This window comes from Thunnus maccoyii, chromosome 18 (assembly GCF_910596095.1).
Source record: "Thunnus maccoyii chromosome 18, fThuMac1.1, whole genome shotgun sequence".
Lineage (NCBI taxonomy): Eukaryota > Metazoa > Chordata > Actinopteri > Scombriformes > Scombridae > Thunnus > Thunnus maccoyii.
In genome coordinates this window covers 17,443,388-17,456,221 of record NC_056550.1, presented here as the reverse complement: position 1 = coordinate 17,456,221, position 12,834 = coordinate 17,443,388, and positions in this window count along the sequence as shown.

Here is a 12,834-nt window from a genome sequence, read left to right as displayed (position 1 = left end):
CATGACTTTAATATGGTGAGCCATCTGTAGTGAGTCATTCCACAGGAACAATCCTGTTTAGATAGTCAGCAGCATTTCAGTTGATGGGTGAGTCATTAACAAGGAGTTATGAGTAGAGTCCAGGTTTTGTATCCCCAGAAGAGCAGTAGCTATATTATGGCTGCTCGACTCTGCTGTTTACAGTCTGTGATGGCCTTTGACTCCCCCCTCCTTCGCTGACTCCCTCCATCAAATCCTGTATTTATTAAACAGCCCCACCACCTGTCTGTCCAAGAGGAATGTGTGTGCCGCCAGGGCCCGAGAAGCACTACTACTGCCAGGTTCTGCCTCCATTTTGGAGGAGACAGGAGAGGGAGAGGCAGCGAAAGGTTAACCGCTGGACTGCTGCGGTTTAAGGCCTGCCTTACCGGACTGTGCGGCCTGCTGGTTCTCTCATTAGCCTGCCTCTTTTTCCGTCCAAAATTTCTCTTTCCCCCCTCATTCCGATGCGATGTGCCAGTGGGTTTTTGCCTGGAATACTGAAATAGCCTGAGTCTTGTTTTATTTGTCAGGCATTCAGTGAGAATTCCCCCTCCAACCCACAGCTGGCTCAGGAATGTCCTGCGACTCCCCTCTTAAGTCTCCACTCACTTCATCACCTCCCTATCCCCCACTCGCTCTTTATTTTACCTCTTCTCCCTCTCTCCCCACTTTCTCCTCATTCTCCCGCTCTCCCCACATCGCTTCACATTCTATCTCCCTCCCTCATCGTGCCCCTCTCTATCTGTCTGCTTGTCTTTTCAGGGGATGGCAGTTAGGAAGGAGGCTAGCATGGGGAGAAGAGTCAGCCAGTGCCAAAGCTCACAAACTGCTCACTGCAAACACAAAGAGTTGCTGTGGAGATAGGATCACATATGGCTAAAGTGGATTTGCTCACTTTGTCTTCCCCGCTCCCTTTTATTATTTCTCTTTCTACCCCTGCTCTTCTCAGTGTTGCTTTTTCTACTCTTCCCTACTGTGAATCCTATATTTTTCTTCTTCTACATGTCAACCTCTCAGATGTCTACCTTTAAAAATGATTGAGATGGGTTTTAAACACCTGCCATGTGTTGCAAAAGTTAAAAACAATAAAGTGATGAAGTACTATATCAGAAACAAAAGTGACAGTTAAATGTACATTTGAAGGCAACAAATACAGTATTTTATTTGTGAAAGTGTATAAATACTCCACAAAAATTTGTCATTAACCACTCATCTGCCTAAAGGGATGATAAATGAAAATAATGTGAAAATTTAGATGATTTGATGTGTATATGGTACCAGTCAAAAGTTTGGACACACCTACCCATTCACTTGAATGAGGAAGTTGAAATTGTGAGCGTGTTAGCTAAGCACCGCTCAACCTTAGTACAGCCGCTAGCATGGCTGTAGACTCTGAAGTCTTGTTTTGTTCTATTATATGATTGATTTTTATTATTTTGCCCAGCCTGCATGGGCTTACAAGACACCATTAAACAAAAAAGACCAGATCCTGTATCCCATATGATTTAATACCACTGTTAAACAAACAAACCTGTTTTATATAGGCTTTAGAAAAAAAATTGCCAACTTCAAGACACTAAACTTAAACAGCCTTTCCAGCTTGTTTTAATCATCTCCAAAATATTCCTGAATATTGGTCGTATATTTCACTTAAAATTGGTGTTCTTATAACAGGGACTGTATAAACAAAAATGTGATTCATTCTCAACTTCTCCCAGTTCACACAGTTCACACAACCTGTCCTCCTCTTGGATGTTTTTAAACTTGCCAGCTTCCAGAGCCAATGGGAGGGTGCCTGTTCTCAACTGGGCAACTAAAGGTCTTTGGCTTCTTGATAAATATGATTTAACACAAGGTTCAGTACCATGGGAGTGCTTAATTTTTTATTGCAATTATTTTCTCTATTATTAGAGTTTGTACTATTATACCTATAACTGTTAAATCACAATGGATTGGGGCATATGAACCATGAAATGGTACAATTACATTATTAATTAAAGGCAACAAGGAAACTATTTAAAGAAACATGAAGTTCCTTCTCATTTTCACATGTGGTAAGAAGTTTAAGATGTGCTTTTGAAGATTAAAAAACTGGTCACAGAAAAGAAAACATTCTCCAGGCGCTCTTAGACGCAGCAAGGAGAGGAGTTATATAAAAAAACCTTTATTTAGTCGGCCACACTGGTTAAAACCCTGACTGGTTTTGACCTCACACAGTCTTTATCAAGACCAAAATTGTAAAAATAGATAGTTTTAAATAGACAACACACTGGGAATAAACAATATTGCATCACATAATACAGTTACCAACAGATACAGACAACACAGCTGTCACAATGTCATCAAACTATTAATATCATAAAAAAGCAAGTGACTATACAAAGGCAACAAAGAAACTATTTATTTGTGAGTGTGTAAACATTCTAAAATAAAATCTGCCCCAAGCACTATTTGTCATCAACCACCCTTGCACTGGAACGCATCAGGAGATGTATGGCAACATGGTTTGCTGCGATTCCTCCATGGGGAACTATTTTACATGCTCAAATAAATACCTTTGACATGTCACAGGAGCCAGCGCCTGTTCCCCGCCAAGCTACCTGCATTCAGCTCCGCAGAAGGCAGCAGCTGGCCTAAAAGGGATTGCTCATGGGGCTGATACTGGGTAAGCTTAGCTGTTATAAACTACAACCAAAACCTGTGACCCCCGTCTGTTTCAAATGATTTACAGCATCGGACCAGGGTCTCCTTCATTTTCCACTCTTCACACGGGAACAAAGGGAGCGTTGTTCAAGGCACGGAGAGCGTAGTAGAAGCAGGTTTATAGATGGGGTTAGGTCAATGTTAAGGTGGTTCAGTGAATGTGTTCTTTTCTTCTGAGCATACCCAGTGCCTGGGTAAAGTTAGTCAATAGTGAGTTCCAGACCCGTTTTTGATGTTGAAAGATGATTATCCAACACATTATGAGCTCTGGAGGAAATTTGACTTTTTTCCATGTCATGCAACAAGATTTTTTTTTATCATACTGCAGTATCTTTCACAACTACACCCACTGCTTCCATTTCTCCCCCCTCCCTCCCCCCCTGTTCTGCCTGCATCCAAAACATGAGTCATTATTTATGTGAAGAAATTCTTCCAAATGATTAACATGAATTCTTCCACAGAAAATCACTTAATACAATAATGAATGGACCCCTCCGGTGAATAAAGGGTGCTTGTGGGCTTTGTGGACTTTGTGGTATTCTAATCCTCCATCACTGTGCCATGAATCTATTGTTTAGTTCTCTGTCTCCCAAACAAAACAGCAGAGCGGAGCAGCATGAATAATACAGCGTCTAATGCCTCATGAAATATACATTGAGTGTTATGCTCTCCGAGTGATCCGCACAGCTTCGTAGCTACATCCTCCATGATTCATTTGGCTGTGTGTTTGTGTGTGTGTGTGTGTGTGTGTGTGTGTGTGTAAGAGAGAGAGAGAAAAAGCATGCAGCAGCATTGCGGAGGTGGAAGCACTTGTTGATGCTGAAGCTAAAGTGAACCAGATGTAGTGGATGGGATACGCTGCGTTGCTTTGTGCTGAGGTAATTCGTGGGCTTTGTTTCTGTGATGATATACAATTTTCTCACAAGGGTGTAAACTTTGAACACAAACAAGGAAGTGTTATGTGCAGGTGTGAAACATGTTGCCCCCCTCTTGTCAGCGTGGTGAGTGATCCCAAAGAAGAAAATGGGTAAAGTGAGACAAGACTAGATGAAACCGAGTAACAGTGAGGTACTGTAGCAACTCACACACACACACACACACACACCCATGCAAATTTTACATGGTTCCTTGCAATAATGTTTTGGCAGAGTCAATGCACATTTGAGGCGGAGATATAAAAAGCAGGTTTGTGTTCCATATCCTGAGGAATAATTCATGGTAAGAGTGAAAAACACAGTCCTCCCAGCCAGAGCTTTCACTGGAGCCTCATGTTATAAACCTGTCAATCATAGACAGCACACAGCTTATTTATAAATTATAGGTTTTAAGATTGAAGAATGCGATGTAACTAACATGAGAAAAGATATTAATTGTTAATTGAGATTTTTTTTTTTAACAATAAGTTCCTGTATTCTGTCTTTCTTTGGATGATCAATATTAAGCTTCTTATATACTAGTCTAAGTGACTGACTTGGAGCTTTACTCGGTGAATAACTTGTATGACAGGCTTTAAAGGTCAGATCAACAACGTCCCAGACAGATGCACAAGACCTTAAGTGCAGAACAAGACTCCAGCAAGATTTGCTCTGTTCTCAATTGCCTAATGCGTAGACATCAGCAAATGTAAACAAACACAGACACAACACACACTGGTATTTCAAGATAACAAATAATATGTCTGGCTCATGACTCAAGGTTCCTCCTTATCTGTACATTTTGCTGGAGAAATTTGCATATGTAACACATGCATGCAGAGATTTTGGAATAGAAGTAAAAAGAGACATTGTTCTAGACAAAAGCATCACGATTTAAGTATTTGATCACAGCCAAAATAAACATAAATCTGTGAAACAATGAGTCATCATTAGTCAAGAATGAAAATCAGAACCATTGACTTTATAGTCCTTGTCCATGAATGCAAATTATCTGCCAATAACTTAAATGAGCCCTTCTGGTTGTAATAAATCTTCCGATCTTGACAATCCTGAAAGCGTTAATTGTTTGATTTGATGTTTCTGAAAGTGCAACAGTTTGGGAGCCTTGCTATTTAACTTTTTGCCTATGAAGTAAAACCTAAAAGGTCTACCTGCTCCTGCTGTACCAGTGAACCAGAACACACTCAAGAGGGACAAACAGGAAGATCCTCATATCAAACTTAAAACACAAAGGGCCAGGTTCTTTGGTTGCAAGCATGTTAGGTGGTAGGAACTGGAGGCCTTGCTTCAAACATGTCACAGTAGTAGCCTGCGTTTCATTACGTAATAACGTGTTGTACAGAAAACATTTGAAAAGTTTGTTTAAGATTATCTCCCTCACAGAAAACATCGGTGATCTCACACCAAAGCAAACAGTCGGCAGAGTTATTGTGTCAGCTGAATCCTCCACTGATTAGAATCATAGCTGTGTTAATAAAGTGTAACCTCAGTGTTTCAAAGTTCTATTTAGCATAACAAAGCAGATGTTTAGCTATATAGCTATATATGGATATTGGGAAATGCGCCAAACCTCAAGCTTTTGAACAACAACAATAAAGAATCTTTTGTGGTCACAAAACAGCATCCACTCTCCTCAGATCTCTCACATGTCCAGTTCCCCGCGAACAAACGTGCATGTTCATTCGTAGGTACACACAGAAGTTGCAAAGGGGGCCCCTGCTGTCCTAGTCCATTGTCGGGGGGGCCAGAGGCATGCTTAGACACATCAGTCGAGGATCAGATTGCTTTGGTTGGGCTAGTCCCAGGTCCACGCTCCTCCTCATGACTTCAAAGGGCCATGTCAGTGCGTGTTAGAGAGGATGAGAAGCGGTACAAGCGCGACCCAGCGGAGTGTGATCAGCAGGGGCCACGGTGCACCCTCAGGACAACATTGTGTTGTCTTAGCGGGGCGAGGTAGTCATGCAGCATTGACAAAACCCCCATGCACAGGGGCATAGATATATCAGAGAGCCAGCCAACAGAGGTGTACAGGAGCCAGTGGGACAAACAAGTGATGATTTGGATAAATGGGAGGTGGAAAAGGACAGCGTTGAGGTAGGGGAAATGCTGTAGGAAGCTACATATATATACAATGAGAGGGGATAGATACTGTACATGGGTCACAGTTGGGGGTAAACGACTCACAAAACAATCATGAGAACAGACGGAGCCACTGTTATCTCCTGTATGGACTGGTGGACTGAATGTATGTACAATATTCAGCTATTTGATAAGAGCTAGGACAGAGGTGAAGAAGGTTGGGAGAGGATGGTGGGGGTCAGGAGTCACCACACAGGAGGCAAAACATCCTCCCCAATACTCCCAAAAATCACATCCCCTAGTGCCGTTGCAGCCAGACCTGAACATCCTCTCCCCGGTCCAAACACAGCAACTCTCTTCCCTACACACCTAGTCTGCAACTAATAAAATGGCATGGAAAATTCAGCTGTAACAACATTTGGATTGTGATGTCTGAGAGGGATGTCTGTTATGTTTTAGTCTATTTACACTCTGAAAAAGAAGGGGTGAAGAGATGGTTGCATGATATGTTTTATGCTGTTGTTGGAGATTTTCAGGTTGTTTTTTTTTTTTTGTTTTTTTTTAAAGAAATATTATGTTCCTGTATTTCTTCTCCACAGTCTTGACAAGAAGGATTTGACATTTTCTTTGCACACACTTGCAGGTATTGCCATTCAGGTGGCGGGCGCTACGAGTGTGTGTTTAGTGTTTGAGGTGGCTGTGGCCTCGTGCGCAGAGAAAGAGGTGTTTTATCGACAGGTGTGACTCCTGACCCTGCTTCTGTCTGCGTCTGTCAACACATCCGCGCCTGATGTCTCGGCTCGGGCATGGAGAGACACGCCGCACCACCACAGGCTTTGTCTGTTCACCTGCTCACATGGATACAATATCCAGTCTGTTGAACAGAGCAGCAACGGTACGCACTTGTAACTGTTTTTCTTGACTATTCAGCTCTTGTAAGCATTCTGGAGCCTTTTCTTTGACAAGGTCAAATAGAAAATGGGGTGATATTGTACATATATCATACAGTATATTCTCTGACATAGATATTATGTTATGTTTATTCTCGGTAGAGTAGATATTGCACAGTAATGTAGCAGACTGCCCCTCCATGAGTAATGAGGAGGAGACTGATCGTAAACTACTTGTTGACGTTCAGCAGGAATTTGTTCACTGGAGGTGATGTCAAAGCCCAAACATCCATTGGCAATACACCAGTGAGTTTCCTTAATTTATTTTCTGGACAGCGAGGTTAATCTTCACACAATGATAACATTCTTGGCAAACCTCCTGGAAGACACACATACACACACACACACACACACAAACATGCACACTTTCATTCAACCGGCAGATGATTCCAGATGTTTCCTAAACGGATGAAAGGCAGGGAAGCTCCTCACAGACCTGCATTAGACTCAACTAAGAGTTGGAAGCCGACCAGCTGGAACCACCCAGGCTTCCATACTGTTTCCTCGTCGCTGGCCCCTCCCAGGCGCAGGCTCATAGTTGTGATTTATCTCCCCAGGATGTGTCAGGCGCGTGGGGAGGACGAGGGGGCTGACATCCCTATCGTTAAATACAAAGCCCCATGATAAGAGACAGTCGAGGGGAAAGAGAAAAAAGAAAGGAATAAAACCAAAAGCTGAAACCCAATCTCAGATAATATAGATGTCCTCTTTTCAGCACATTTATTTATTCTAGCAGACTGGCCTGCTTTTCAGCAATAGCATCCAAGTGGAAAAATTATGTCTCATTTGGGCTTTCAGATTGGCAGCAAGGAATTATTAAACTTCTCCAATTGACTGCTCTTTCGTCACAGATTGTTGATACACCTCGTGGAAATATAAGGATATTATTAAATCTGTCACTCCAGCTCTACAGAGCCTGTGGTCTGTACCTTGGCTTATACAGACACACATGGAAACACAAACAGGAGCTTATTTAGGCTTCAGCCACAGCCTCAGGTGCACGAGCCACCCACGTTTTTCTTCATTATATCTGATTCATGCAACATCTCTGAAAACCCCAAACCTCTCAAAATGTCACTGGGAATCAAAAGTGGGTGTGTTTTTCACCTGAATAGGAAGATTGTAACAATTATGGTATTACCTCCGAGTGTACAATGGGCCTATTGTGCGGTGTACAACTCCCCAGGCTGCTGGTGGATCTGAGGCTTGGCGAGAAGAGAGCGGGACGGGGTTGAGGTGCAGAGCGAGCCCACCGCTGAATTGCTGGCTTTGTTTGCAGACATATCCTGGGATTTTGATCATACAGTCGAAGTGGCCGGGGCTCAAAGTTGCTTTGCTTTGCTAGTAGTCAGGTCTGCAAATGTTGAACAGTGTGGATATCTTCTTCAGTTTTCAAAACCATTTGGATTTAGTTGTAAATACACAAAATGTAGTTAAAATGTTAAACAGTGTTAAAGAGAATAATTTACAATATATTGTGCCATATCAGTATCTGTGTAAATGTGTGTTGTGTTTGATTTCATTTAATTTCAGCCATGATTTGTCTGTACTGGACACATCCGATCAGATGATCTACAGTACACTCTGACCGTCTTTGACTGTGTACGTGTGTGTGTGTGTGTGTGTGTGTGTGTGTGTGTGTGTTTGTGTGTGTGTGTGTGTGCGCTTGTGGCTGTGTCACCTGCTGCAACTCTTTCAACTGGTTATGATTCACCTGCATAGACACATGTCTGATCATGACGGAGTCTCCTGTGTTTCAACAGGTGTCAGCAAACACAATAACGAGCTCCTTTACATGAGGGCATATCCAGCTAAGGACACCACACACAGTACAGCAGTGTCTGTCTTTTAAAGATCATGCTATACTTCTCATGCTAAACTTGTATAGAGTATTCTCTATAGGGTACATGTTAACTTTAAAGTTATTTTCTCAAGTCTGTGACTACATATTTAATCATAATAAGGGAAGTTAAGGTTTTATCTAACTTCTAACACACATTTTGTTCTCACATTGTGAACTTTCTGTGTTCTGCTGTGAGCATATCTGATATGTCTCCGCATGCGGCACCACATGACCTGCTGAAGTGTGTCTGCAAACCGGGGCATATGACCCTGGGAGTGTGTGTGAAGTGTGCCAGGCTTGAGTATATGGGCTCTAGATATGTGTGTGTGCGTGTGTGTGTGTGTATGCGTCAGATACACAAACCGGCCGGACAACTTGCTGATTCAACCCTGCACTTCTAAAAGGTGTGTGTTTGCGTGTGTCAGACACTGAGCTACTTAGCTGGACTAAGCCGAGTGGGCGAAAGAGCGGAGTGCCGACCAATACAAAGCACAATAATAAGATCACAGAGCACAGCCTCCATGCTCAGCTCCCATGATCCCTCAGCTGATCCTGCAGCTGATCTGGCAGCTGTGGCCTCCATGTTCCACTCAGTCAGCACATCACCCGCTTTCAACTTCATCCAGGTTATACACATTAAGACATTTTCTGTATTAAGCACCACCTGCTTAAACCCCAAAAGTAATCTCTTAATGTGGATGTGGCCTTTCAGCATAGTTACAGACTAATTCAGAGTGAGTGTAAAAATGCTCAGTGTCCCAGCGGGTGATCTTATTAAAAGGTGTATGTATCAAACCTCAGAAGCATTCATGCATTACATGTGTCTGTGTAAAGGAGACTGTTAAACTAAATAATGACTAGATGGCTTTCTGTAAATGTCAGAAATGAGTGGAGGCCATTTCTATCAGTCATGCTGTCTGGATACTCAAAATGGCTTTCTAGTTCACCACAGGCTCTGTTGGCTGATTGCCTGTCACGACCTGAGGATGAATGCAGGAGGATACAGACCTAACAGGTTATTTGTGTATTGCTCTATGCTCTTTATTAATGTCTCATGTCTCAGCATGTCCGCATTGTTTTTCTCATTTGGGAGTATTAAGCAATGACTTGGCACTGACGTTGTGCAGCCCATGTTTTTCTTCCAATGTTCTTCATCAGAAAGACCATCCCTTTACACCAAGGAACAAAATGATGATGAAATGTGGGTAATTTATACCCTGGGACAACCAGCCTGTTCCTTTGAAAAAAAAAAAAAAAGCTTGAACAAATTTCCCCGAATATGACTGCTGAGTGAGTATTACCATCTCACTCAATTTCCTTTTTAAGAGAAATGTCTAAAAGTTTCAGTTTTGCGGTAGTGGGGAGGTAGTGATGAAGTAGCTGCACAAATAATCCACTATTTAGAAAGAACAAGTTAAATAAGGCACTGAAAATTAATTTGAATACTCTAATGCACATTAACTCTAGCTGACAAATGATCAGGTAACAGACGACATACTTCATACAGCATGGGAAGAGGTTCTGGTATGTTTTAGGAGTTTGTCTCCAATTTCATCATGCACATTTGGGATCGAGTAGATTAAGAGTCATTATGGAACCATATTTCTTTCATTTAAGCCTTGCTAACTTGTCATCATGGCCACACTGAGAGCTGAATATCTGTAACAGTTGGACGCGACCACCAGTAGCTTCTTCAAAGGGACATAAAAACTCGACAGCTGCACTCCAGTAGAGGAAAACATGTTAAAAAAGACAAAAGGTTCCAGGATGTGTCCTTTGAGGCAGCATCAAGCTCAATAAACACCTAAGTCCTCTGTGAAATGTATATTGTACCTGGTTGGATGCCATAATTACTGCTCACATGTATACATCAGAGTCAGAAAACCTCTGGGATACATGTTGTATCTGTGGGTTAACCCCAAAACATGAACCTGACCTCTAATGTTCCCACGAACCTGCCGCCTCCTGTCACCTGTGACCATGGCTGTCAGCACCTTGTGAGTCAGCAGATGAGGCGAGTATCACCTTCAGAGTGAACCACACCACCGACGGAACTCTGGGTTTCCGAAATCCAGCTCTCGTTACAGGCAGAATGAGATCCATTCAGACATGTGCCAGAGGATCTTAAAGACCCCCTCTGTGTCAGTGCTCCAAGAACCAGACCAGTGGGTCCGAATTTCCATAAAGAGCCATCATGCTTGGTTTATAGATTTGACTGATTGTTATGTTCTAAATAGTTTGTTGGTTGTTTCTCCGGGCAAACCATGTGCTAATCTAAAACTTTGCATGTGTATGGACACAATAGGGCAACTGTTCTCCTCTCCTGCATTTCCTTTTCTCATTCTCTCTCACTCTCTCTCTCTCTCTCTCATCCCTTCACTCTCCCTGTGTAAACACATGAGGCTGTTAGTGTGAATTGCGCAGAAAGAGCTTTGCTGTTGGCGGGGTTGTGTCAGCTGTGTGTGTCCAGCGCCTGCCTTTCTTCTGTTAATACATGACTTCAAAAAACCCACCAATAAACGTGTGTCAAGGTAAGTGTTCTTTGCTCTCTTTTAAACCCTCAAAACCACACCGGGGGGAGGGGGGGGGGGGGGCTATAAGAAACCAAAAACAAAAACATAACCTCAATGACTGATTGAAAATGCCCAGGGAGTTTGAGTTAGCCTCATCTGCACTGGCAGATCACTGCATCTCTGATTGAAGACAGACGATGTCCCCTGCAATGTTAAAACTCCATAAGAATCTGTTTTGCTTTTTTTTTCTCCTAGAATTCCAAACTCAACACGACCCTATATGAAATCAATATTATTTGGATAGTCTAATGTTTAAATGTTCTTCCGCAGTGTTCAACGGAGCTATAGCCTAAGTGTTTCATAGGAATGATGCCAGAATCCGCGGGTAGATAGAAGGAGTTGATCTCCCGCTGCGAGCCAGAGAACTTGAGAATTAACAAAAGGAAGGCGCTCCTGCTTCTTCCCTCCAGCCCCCTCAGTCTCTGAGTCTATCATGGCTGTCACCCGGGATCAGCGGGCCTAATGGCTGAAGCTTTTTGTGTAAGACATCCTGGACTGATTGAGCGAATCGAAGAATGAGTGTACCCATCAATGCCACAAGAGCCATGAAGAAGAAGAAGGGACGTGAGCCAGCCAGAGCACTTTCTCTACAGGAAGCCATGAGAATCAGATCACCGAGGCTAATCTGGAGAGCGGAAGTCGTCTTGCTTACGGTGGAGGAAGGGTGCTGTAAACACACAGACCTGCTTCCTCCAGTGAGGCAGATTTCGTCTTGGTCCCTGTCTTCCTACGCCCTTGCCCTGTTAATATTCTTTGTGTGCACTGGCTAATCCTTGAGCCACAAAACCACCTGGATCTGCAGGCTTTATAATCCATATCTGATTGCTGTGAAATTCAAAGGCAGAGCGGAGTTGAATTCACTTTTATTGTGCTGCTTTCATAAGAGTTGCCCACCTGCTAGGGTGAGCGCCCTGTCAGAATGAGCTCTGACCCAAATTCTTCTTGTGAGCCCTCAGAGCTGTAGTTCCTCAGGTTTCTGTGTGCCGCTGAGAGAGGGATACGAAGGGACTGATAGCGTGGTGTTAAGAACAGCTTGAAGGCATCAAGGGCTAATTCAGCACGGACTCCAGCAAGTCGCTGTGATGAGGCCTTGGCAACATCTAATCTCCTCTGCCACCCCTCACATGGCCTGTAACAGATACAGCACAAGGAACACAACCATGACATTTTCTGGCTTTCTCCACTTTGGCCTTTCTTTTCTCTGTATTTCGGTATGGTTCTTGTGGGTTTTCTCTCTCTCTCTCTCTCTCTCTCTCTCTCTCTCTCTCTCTCATACACACACGAGCACATACTCGATACATCAGCATCAGGGCTGAAACAAAAGGCAGGCTTTGTCTTCCTTGGCTTGCAAAAACTTCAGGGAATTTTGAGTGAAATGTGCCAGTTGTTACATACTTCAAATATGTCACTTTCCTCCTACATATTTTCACACTGACTGGATGTATGGACTTTTACTAGCAGTCATACAACCACTGATCAGGACTGTTGATTGAGACTCGGGGGCTGCAATGCTGGAATGTACACTATGTTCATTACCGTCTTGTTTAAGCCAGAGAAAAGACTGTGATAGGGTCGTGCAAGGTGTTAGAAGAGATACAAACACCATGTCTGTCTTCAGATATGGCTGGCACTTCGAAATGACAGGGTTCTTGTTTACTGAGAGGAATGTGGACACAGGTTTGAGCTCAGCTGCATTTCTGACAGTCTGGAAGTGAGCCAGAGAGGGATGA